At 37.2% G+C, this 10,560-nt stretch overlaps 1 pseudogene; it reads right to left on the reverse strand.

The window, feature by feature from the left end:
- Positions 1 to 333: 333 nt before the first annotated feature.
- Positions 334 to 3,370, reverse strand: LOC148929472 (uncharacterized; annotated as a pseudogene).
- Positions 3,371 to 10,560: the final 7,190 nt, after the last annotated feature.

Below are 10,560 nucleotides of genomic sequence, written 5' to 3' on the forward strand. Positions count from 1 at the left end.
GATTTAGGGTTTGAAGGTGCGTTGGCAGAATTAATTTTGTGTATATATATATATATATATATATATATATATATATATTAATAATTCCTTTCCGTGAGAAAATATTTATTGGACTCAGTTTCGTGTTGGATCTGATAAACTAAATAAATAATAATACAAGTCCAATCTTACAAAAGAGTAAATTGCGGGCTACAGAATTTATATAAAAAAAATACCGGTGCTTGAATCCAAAATCATTTTTAATTAAATTCCTATTTCTTGTCTTGACCACCAAGACTTCCCTTGGTGGCAAATTTTAAACAAATATTTTGCCGAGGATCTTCCTCCTCCTCCCTAACGTATTTTCCTCTTCTCCCTTTTAATCTGCAAAGGAAATACCAAAGAATAAGATTAGTCAACACCAATTATTTTGTGAAATCATTTACGCATTTAACATCCCCCTTCTTACGCTCATAAACCACTCCCCACTCTGCAAATCTCTTCCAAGATTAGACCACAATCAACTCTCAATTATACACCCATTTTAAGCAGTATATAAATCCCCATACCCTAATTCCCCACCGCCGCTTACTCGCATAACACCATTCTTTCACAATCTCAAACACTCCAACAATGAAAGAAGCATCACCCAACGCCTTCATCTCCTTCCCGTCGCCGACGCTAGACTCCGAAACTTGGAGGAGCAAAAGAAAGCGGCAGCAACAGCAACTCGTCCATCCACCAATCTGCTTCATGTACAAACGGTATACACCTCCCTCACCCAAATCTTACTTTTACTGCTGCACTCATACATCCTACACCGTCCATTATCAATCAATAATCAAGCAAATCGAATTGAGGAACCTGATTAAAGAACCAACCTTTAACGAATCAAAAATTTAAGAACTTATTTCGCGCGGTGAATTCGGGGCTGCCGGAGCGGCGACGCAGCGGCTACTGCGGCGCCGAGCGACGGCGATAAAGCTCAATTTTCGATTCAATTTGGTGTGTGTGTGCCTGCTGAAATCTTCATTTGGAATATTGGTAAAAACTGAGAAAGTTTGGGTGTGTTCCTTGTTTGAGAATTTCTGGAGAGAGAGCCGACGGCATTCTGGATTGGTAGTATAAAGTGTTTCCTTTACTAAATTTTTTTAACTAATTGGTTATTGTCTTTAGGGAGTATAAATTGGTGATGTGTATTAAATGGATTGTGAGGTGTACGTGTTGTTTGGGAGTTGGAGTTAATTGCAATGGTATGTTTAATTCAAAGAGTCCATAATGAAGTTCGTGGGTGAAAATTAATCGAAATACCTAAACTTATAATTGAGAAAAAAAAAAATCTGTAATCTTTCTCGATAAAATAATCGAAGCCTTAGGGTGCATTCATCTTATTTATTACTTGATTCCTTGTGTTGATTTATGGGTGATTTTAAATCTCAAGGTGATTACTCGCAAGTGAATCGTGATCGCAAGGGAAAGAATAAAATTTTGGGTTAAGCAGTCGAGGTGGGCTCTCTTTTTAAATACGGACAATGTCCTAACTATTTTTGTCGATGGGAACGAAATGCAAATTGTTTATCATGCCAGAATTTTTGTTTTAACGTGCCTATCTGAAATGGCTTTGCCATTTATTATTTAAATCGAATTCGGGTCCTTGTAGGGCCGCAAACCCTACTTGGATTAGTGTACACCTATGGTAGACCGTGTGTCAGCGTACGGGTTGGCCGGTCTAGTGACTTGGTTTGTGGCCACATTCCAAGTCATGTATGAGCAGATATGGTAAACGTCTATGGAAAATTGGTTGCGCAACCGCAATTTTGAACAATGGAATATTTTGGTGCATCGGGTATTTCTAAAGCTAAAACCCTGGTGGTTACCTGAAATTGGCATGATAAATATAAATATTTTTGACAACTTGTTTTCGGCATGAGTCCACTGAGTGCATCAAGTACTCAGCCCTGCATATGTTTTCCTTATGTGCAGGTTGAGCGGCGGCGAGCTTGGGGTGGTGTTGAGTCGAACCTTAATCATTGTTGGATTTATTTTGAACTCAGAGGGACGTCGTGTCTTCATACATGGCGTCACTCTTACTCTTGGATGCTTCCGCTGAGATAATACTTTTCTTCGAAATTATATCTTTGAACCATTTTCACTCTTGGATTAAATTATGATAATTGTTGACTTTAGATTCAAAACCTAAGCATTTGCTTTGATTATTCCTCAGTTATTTGGATATTAAACGCTTCAATCAAATTCTTTATTGAAACCCTAGACCATTTCCCTTTCTTAAAGTCCCATTAGTCGCGACCACCCACATTTATTAACCCTAGAAAGGGCGGTCGTGACAGTTTGGTATCAGAGCCTCCGTTCTTTCCGCTCTGGACCCAAGAGTCTTTTTGAGTTATAGTCTACCCTTGTATCGATAGACTAAAATACTAAACGTCGAAGGCTCAACACCACAACTCGTCTCGCTCAACCACGAAAGAAGAGGTAAAAATATTTTGGTGACTTTTGAAATGTAATACTGGATTTTTGGAATTTGCAATTGGAAAATGGTCTCATTTAATAAGGTAATGGACTGAAGTAATAACTCAATTGAAGTTTATTGAAGTAAAATCCTATTGTGATGAAGTGGTATACTTGTTGAATGAAGTAAATAATGTAACTGAATGAAGTAGTAATAATCTAGGTGAATGAAGTAATAATGTAACTGAATGAAGTAATAGTCTAGTTGAATGAAGTAATTTAGGTAGAGGCTTAATTCTAAACAGAGCGCAAAACAATCCAACGACAAAAACCAACTGGAAGAATACACCCAAAAACACATAATTATTCATGATTATCCTCCTCCACCGATCAACGTCATACGCCTCAAACATCTGCAATCGTGCGGCCATCTGCACACCCTTCGCGTAATCGGTCAGAAAATCTCCGGCGCCGTTCAAGAACACCTTCACCTTCACCAGCTCCGCCGCCGCTCCAACTTTCCCAAATCATCCAAACACGTGTCCACATCCTCCTGCGCCGCTGAGATCCGCTTCATGGTCTTCGTCCTCTGCTCATCGGTCCTCGTCTGCACTAACGGATTGGCCTCGATCGTGGCTAGAGGGCGCCGGATCTGGTACAGCGCATCGCGCAGCGATTCGGAGCAGTTGCTTAACGAAATTGAACCAATCAAGCGCTAGAGATCGTCGGCTGCTGCTTGGAGAAACAGACCGAAGATTTGATTTGGATCTGAGACTAATTTGTGGCGGATTAGGGGCTGAACGGCGCGAAAACACGCCCTAGAGTCAGAATTGGCGTAGCAAAATGCTTGTGTTGATGTAGATTCTAATTCGTCTTCAACCGCATAATTTGTTGAAGTGGGTCCCAATCTGTCGATATTCTCCATGAGCGTTAGAATATTGAGAAATTGAAGCAGAACTCGTGAATTAAGGCTCAGCGTCACCTAATTCGTCAAGCAGGCCGCCGCCGTCGCCGGCCGATCCCCTCCAGCAGATTCTGATGAGCCCGAAAAGAATGAAACACCAGCTGCAACGTGAATTAAATGTGAATATTGCGAAATTGAATTGAACGTGGAATGAAGAAGATCGACGCAGATCGTAGATGGCAGATTGAAGAAGATCGACGCAGAGCAGATCGTGAATTGCGAGAGTGAAGAAGATTGTGTGAAAATTCAAAGAGATTGAGACAAAAAGAATCACGTTATCTATGTTGAGATTTGATTTCCTAAAATACCCCTCAACAAGTTTTTATTGAATAAAATATTAAGTTAATTGCAAATTAATCCTAACCACAAGATTAAAAAAATGAAGGGCCATAATTTGGTCTCTAGTACGGTCTTTAAGAAAGGTTCGACATTGATCACAACTATATATATATACATATATATATATAGGGGTGCACTGACCGCGTTATGTAATTCAACATTTGAACGAAGAACACAACCACCCCATGGTTTTTGTTACAACATTTGAATATTAGATTATTATGACACAATTTACCCTTAAGGTGACATGACCCAAATTTAATATTGTGTTTTTTTTAATAAGTCAAAAACAAGAGCATAATCTTATATTTTACTTTGGTTTGTTTGAAACGAACATTTCGACCAGGTTTGTATAACTCATTCTGGTACTCCCTAGTGTTATATAATGACTTGAATATTGGTTAAAATTTGATATGAACAGTTCATTCAGTTTTGTATGATGCATTCAGGTACTCAGTAGTTTCATACAATGACTCGAATATAGGATTATTATGACACAATATACCCTTAAGGTGACATGACCCATATATTCATCTAGTATGGCCCAAAAGTACAGAAGATGTTTGGGTTAATGTTTGAGTAATTTTCGGTCATTTTAATATTGGTAAATTACAGCAGCTCCTGGATTACTAGTACATAGAGACTCCAAAAATCATTTATAAAACGTGTTCCAAAAAATGAGAATTACAAGGTCTAAACATCGTTAAATTAAAATGGTGGTAAACTATAAAGAAATGAAAACACTTCGTTCAGTTTTGTATGACGCATTCAGGTACCCAATAGTTTCATACAATGACTCGAATATTGGATTATTATGACACAATTTACCCTTAAAGTGGCATGACCCAAATATTCATCTAGGATGACCCAAAAGTACAGAAGATGTTTGGGTCAATGTTTGTGTAATTTTTGGTCATTTTAATATTGGTAAATTATAGCAGCTCCTGGATTACTAGTATATAGAGACTCCAAAAATCATTTATAAAACATGGTCCAAAAAATGAGAATTACAAGGTCTAAACATCGTTTAATTAAAATGGTGGTAAACTATAAAGAAATGAAAACAGTTTCAGTAGTTTTAGCTATACGACAAAACAATTGATTAATATATGTAGTTTGCTATCATCTTTTTTACGTTTATCTTGGTTTTCTTGCTCTCCTTTGCAGAATGTTTGTATGCCGCCTCTTTATGTTTAATGTAAGTACCTTTCTTGAGAACATCTTCAGCTGTTCCTTTCCCTTTTTCATCTTCTACTCAGATGTCTTTTATGTTGTGCTGTATCTAAAACAAACAAAGCATAAAAAATGTGATTTTTTACATATCATGTTTCCCATATGTCTCCTATTATAAAAGAATATCCCATCTCAATTCATGAGTTCTTCAAAAGCAGAGGTACAGAAGGTAATTACATATAACATTAACCTTGTTTTGGGTCATCGATACCATATCTCAGTTCAGTCGAGTTTTGAGTGGAACTTTGACCTATTGCTTATGAAAAAATACCACAATTAAATAACAGAGTTCCCAAAAAGAATCAAAATTACATTCATTCAAAACCCAGAAAATGTAGTCGAAGTACCTTTCTGTGCTTTGGGTTTTGGTGGTAGCTTCTTCTTCACATTCATTTTTTGATAGACCAGGTTACATACAACAAATTGAAGTGAAAATTGGGTCAGATTTGAGTTGAGTTTCAGTAGATCAGTATACAAATTCTTACTAACCTTTTCCGTCATGCGTCGCGGTTCTAGAAGATCCTGTGTCGATCATTGCTGAAGAAGGCGCTAGGTTCCTCGTTCTCGTTGATTTCAGAATCGTCAACTGGTTAAGGGAGTTGTCACCGATTTCTGTAGGGTTTTCAAAAAATTGGAAAGATTTGGGTGAAATAGAGTTAAAATCAATGGTAGAGTAATGACTCCCACTTAATCCGCTCATAAAAAACGGAACGACAGTTGTTAATATTTTCCTATTCCTAATTTACCCTTCTCATGACACAGATCGCTCTTATTATGACTCAGACAATTCAGTTTGCAATCCAAATCATGGTCGTTCATCTACAGATCTAACAGTCCATATGTGGTCTGTATTTCTATACTAAGGGACTTCTTTTGACTGATTAAAACCCTATATATATATATATATATATATATATAGGGGAGCACTAGGGCGTATCCTTAATTAGAGTGCTAACGTACATCCAACCACGTGCTGCCATGTGGCACGAAAAATGCAATATTGTATATATAAAAATGCAATACACATTTGTGAAGTTGTTCATGCATTTCCGCAGATTGCATTTTAGTTATAGGAAAATTGCATTTTTTATTGTTAAGTTTTGGATTTTCACATAAATTGCATTTTATATTGTTAAGTTTTGCATTTTCACATATATAAATGCAATCCGTATAGACATAAAATGCAAATTAAACAGTCAATATCGAAAATGCAAAACTCAACAATAAAAAATGCAATCTGCATGTAACAAAAATGCAATCTGTCGAAATTCAATTATAACTTTTACAAATGCATATTGCATTTTTCTTCATATAATATTGCATTTTTCGTGCCATGTGGCAACACGTGATTGGATGTACGTTAGCACTTTAAAATTAGTTAGCATATTAGTACATCCCTATATATATATATATAGGATTGTATTAAAATGACAACACCTCTTAAAGTAACACCATACCACCATTCCTAGCCAATCATTTGTACATGTGGACGAATAATAAGCTGCCATGTGGCAATCATAAAAATTGCTCAAGGGTAAATTTTCACGGACTGCAATATCCAATACACTAGAGTGCAATTTTTCCCGACTGCAATATCCAAGCGTTTATACTATTGCTATCTAGCATATATAATATTGCAGACTAGCGTGGTGTCACAGTGTCATTTTAAGAGTGTTGTCATTTTAACGCACCCCTATATATATATATATATATATATATATATATATATATATATATATATATATAGAGTTGTGATCAATGTCGAACCAATTTTAAAGACCGAACTAGAGACCAAATCTGGGCCATTAGATCTAGTTTTTTTGATGAGATGTGCTGCTGTGAAATTTTTTTCTGCTTCATTACTAGCCCATTTTACTTCATTGTATAGGTTTATTACTTCATTCTGTACCTAATACCTTGAAACTACAACATGTTTTTACTTGCTTCCAGTAGGTTTTGAAATGATTCAACATATGTTTCATTCAAATTAATTGACGTGGGTTTTTGCTTTATTAACATTTAAAAATGCAATTTATTCAAGTGAGTTTATTACTTCATTCAGGAACGATATTACTTCATTGGATGAGATTTTTACTTCATTCCAGTAGGACTTCAAATGCTTCTACACATACTTCATTCCAATAATTTATTACATTATTCCATGCGTTTATTGAACCAATATTAGTGCCATGGCGGTGGTGATAGATATTGTAGAGAGAAAGAACGGCACGCGACGGCGAAACCACATTTACGTACTGGAATGAAGTAAAAACCTACTGTAATGAAGTAAAAACCTACTAGAATGAAGTAAAAACCTACTAGAATGAAGTAATATATTCTGGAACGAAGTTAAATCTTCGTAACATGTTAGTATGACTTATTTACCTTCGGATGAATTAAAATAGGCTCGTGATGAAGGCGAAAATAATTTATAAATTTCTGTATCTTATCCATAAAAAACTAGATCTAAAAGCCCTAATTTGGTAGGGTTCGATGGTTCGGTCTTTAAGAGTTGATTTGTGGATAATGAGACTCTATATATATATAGGGGAGCATTAGGGCGCATCCTTAATTAGAGTGCTAACGTACATCCAACCACGTGCTGCCATGTGGCACGAAAAATGCAATATTGTATATATAAAAATGCAATACACATTTGTGAAGTTGTTCATGCATTTCCGCAGATTGCATTTTAGTTATAGGAAAATTGTATTTTTTATTGTTAAGTTTTGCATTTTCACATAATTGCATTTTATATTGTTATGTTTTGCATTTTCACATATATAAATGCAATCCGTATAGATAAAAAATGCAAATTAAACAGTCAATATCGAAAATGCAAAACTCAACAATACAAAATGCAATCTTCATATAACAAAAATGCAATATGTCGAAATTAATATTGCATTTTTCTGTATATAATATTGCATTTTTCGTGCCACGTGGCAGCACGTGATTGGATGTACGTTAGCACTTTAAAATTAGTTAGCATATTAGTACATCCATATATATATATATATATATATATATAGGGGTGCATTAAAATAACAACACTCTTAAAATGACACTGTGACACCACGCTAGACTGCAATCTATAGATATTAAATCTATTTATTGATATTTAAAAATCTAAATATTAAATTTAATTTTATAAAATTAAATCTAATATTGAAATAAATAAAAAAACAAATTCAGTGAAGGATAACAAAATGGAAGAAGAATGATAATTTTGAAATAATATCAAAGTTAGTACATAACTAAAATAATATCAGATTTAAAATGTTAAAAGTGTAAAAAGACCAAATTGCCCAAACCCCCCAAAATAATATCAAAGGGTATTTTCGTACCAAAAAAAGCCAAAAGGACCAATTTCGAGATAAACCCTTAGTCCAGGGACTACTGGCGATATTTTTAAAGTCCAGGGACTATGGGCGAGATAAACCCATTGTCCAGGGACCATTTTTGTAGTTCACTCTTTAATCTTATATTTCTGAATTTGTTTTAGTAGCGTCAATCATATAACAATTAAACATGGACTTCAAATATATTTTACGTTTGATACGCTTTGATTAAAAACTTAGACCGAAGACTCAGACGACGTTCTCTCCAGCTTCAAGACGCATCGCTGCGACGACAATGCCGATATTGAAGATGAGAAGGAAGTTTGTTGCATATGTTTGGACGATCTGTACCGTGGATCGGTGAATGCTTTGGATTGCGACCACGAGTTTCATCCCGGCTGCATACGACGGTGGCTATTCCGCGGCAAGAACATCTGCCCCCTCTGCAAAGCTCCCGCGATGAAGCGACCTCATGTAACGCTAACTTCTCTCTTAGAGCAACAGTAGTACTTTGTTGTTGTTATAGTCATGTTTTTATATTTGGGATAACTGCTTCAAAAGTCATTAACTTTCATCAAATTCCAGTTTTTCCCATAAACTTTGAAAGGTTCATGTAATGTCATGAACTTTATATTTGGTCGCCGTTTTCCCATAACGGGTTTTCTGGCCATGAAGTAAGCTGACGTGTCTTTTTAAGCTGACGTGGTTGCTAAGGGTATGTTGAGTGAATGACGTGGATGACAAATTTTAAGCTGGCGTGTCTTATCATCCTCCACCACTCACTCCCATCACTGCCACCACCATGCCTCCACCACTCCTCCTCTTCCTCACTGCCAGCCGCCGCCGCCGAGGACTCCGATCAGCGACCACCATCATCGGAATGCAACGACTCCACCATCACCGGAATCAGTTGACCGAGCTGACCTACTCTCTCTCTGTATAAACCCAAAACCCCCAAATCTCCACCACCGCCGGAAGCAATCGGAAGTTGTACAATTGGCCCTTCCCCATCTCCCTCACATGATCCACATGGTCTTCTACTCCACCCTTCCTTCTCCCGCAGCAAAGTGTAGTGACTCAATTCAGCCCAAGCTTGAATCCGACCGCTCCAATTTCCGGCGCCGTCGGATGAGCTTAGAAGTTATTGAGAAACCACTCCGTGTTGGAAAAGCTTCCATCCGTTTTAAGGGTCTGAAACTAGATTGCTGCATTGGAGCTCAGCGATTCAATCGAGGTCACCAGATTGTTGCGTTGATCCTGCAACTCTAAATTCTCCCCTTGCTTGAGCGGTAAAGCAAACCCTAATCGAGAGGGATCGAGGTTAAAGCTTGGCTGGTGTCAAATCGCATGCAATAAATTGGCAAAATTAGAAGCGAATTGGTGGTGAAAAACGCTGGTCTTTGATGATTTGGGGAGTTGGAAATCCATGGCGGGGGAGAATTTGAGGGCGGCGGCGTTGGGGAGTGATTGAACTTCTTGTTCTTACGGCAGCCACCGCCGCCTCCTCTTCCTTTGCGCCGCCGCCGGAGAAGGAGCTTCCAGAGGAGAGAGCAACTTGTCGTCAGTGAGGACGACATCGTTTTGTCTATGGAAAACGACATTGTTTCATGAATTTCCGGCGTTCTCCACATCATATTTCAGGCTTGCCACATCCACACAATTTCAACAGGAAAACACTCGGGTCGGGTCAGATGGGAAAATGGCAACGCCCGATAAAGTTCATGACATTACACGAACCTTTCAAAGTTGATGAGAAAAACCGGAATTTGATGAAAGTTAATGACTTTTGAAGCAGTTATCCCTTTATATTTTGGCAAACCTTTATTTGTTTATTTAATATAATACTATAATTTTTAAACTAAATGAATTAGTTTTATCGTCGTGTACCGGGAGAAATATCATGTTTGATCTACCAACTCTATATTTATTGTTTTATATAATCGATACTACATTTAAACAAGCGGGGAAGGAAGAGATAGAACATGATGAATTGCGGCTAACTCGGAAATGCTCGTTCGGATCGAAGATATTGAGGATTGGATTCAGATTCGGATAGCAGATGAGACGTGATACGAACTCACGGATCATGAATCAGACCCAAAGGTTCTCCACATGATAGTGCCTCTCTAGAGCACAAGGTCAAAACACAATATTACCAAAACGTAAAAGATATACTCCCTCCGTCCCACATAATTCGTCTCACTTTGACCGGACACGAATTTTAAGAAATGTAATGAA

Source organism: Salvia hispanica, chromosome 4 (genome assembly GCF_029641045.1).
Source record: "Salvia hispanica isolate PSC_SH4W2 chromosome 4, Shi_PSC_v1, whole genome shotgun sequence".
In the NCBI taxonomy this organism is placed as follows: domain Eukaryota; kingdom Viridiplantae; phylum Streptophyta; class Magnoliopsida; order Lamiales; family Lamiaceae; genus Salvia; species Salvia hispanica.